Genomic DNA, 836 nt, shown 5'->3' on the forward strand with positions numbered 1-836 from the left:
TTAATGCTCTTGTATTGCACCTTTTTTTTGTGTCTGTGTGAAGAGTGGCTGAGGTTCTGTCAGAAAATATTTTCACTTGTGTGAAAGCGTTGAGTCATTCCCGCTTTGAAATGATGATGTGTGTCTGTGAATTATAATTGTGATGATGGAGCTTCGAGCTAATGTCATAATCAAGCCTAAAATACACTAAAGGAGACAAGAAAAAAAAAAGGGTTGACGCAAATCCTTCAGAGAGTCTTTACCGAAATTATCCTTCAGAACAATAATTTCAGGCTCATAGACAAGTTCCATCCCTTATCATTTTATTTCCTAACAGTTCTTTTATAAATACTTCCGCTGACGAAAAAACAAATGATTGAATGCCAAATGATTTTCGATAACATATTGAGTAAAAAAAAAAAGAGAAATTGCGAAAGTCCAAAGTCTAAAAGTCTACGGAAAAGCAGCAGATGATTTCATTACCTTTTGCATAATGAATATGTAATAACTATTGTTTCCATTGATATGAAAAAATAACAAACAGGGAGCTATCAATGCAACTGTTCATTAGAATCAGCTGTTTAAAATACAAACAAGCACGAAGAACATACACACTTTAGAAAATGGACGATGTTCAACAAAATGAATGTTTCCACGAATGTCATCCTTTATGCAGATGGTTCTGTAGGTACAATGACGTTTTTTTATTATTCCGTTTGAACTAACTTTATGTAAACGAAAAAGGTTCGATAGGAATTCACTGCGATACTTTTGTAAAGCCATGTCGGCAGTCTGACTATGTCGATTATGTACTTACGTCTGACATGTGCAGTAATCTTTGAATTGTGATCAATGTG

Source organism: Penaeus monodon, chromosome 20 (genome assembly GCF_015228065.2).
Source record: "Penaeus monodon isolate SGIC_2016 chromosome 20, NSTDA_Pmon_1, whole genome shotgun sequence".
Classification (NCBI taxonomy): domain Eukaryota; kingdom Metazoa; phylum Arthropoda; class Malacostraca; order Decapoda; family Penaeidae; genus Penaeus; species Penaeus monodon.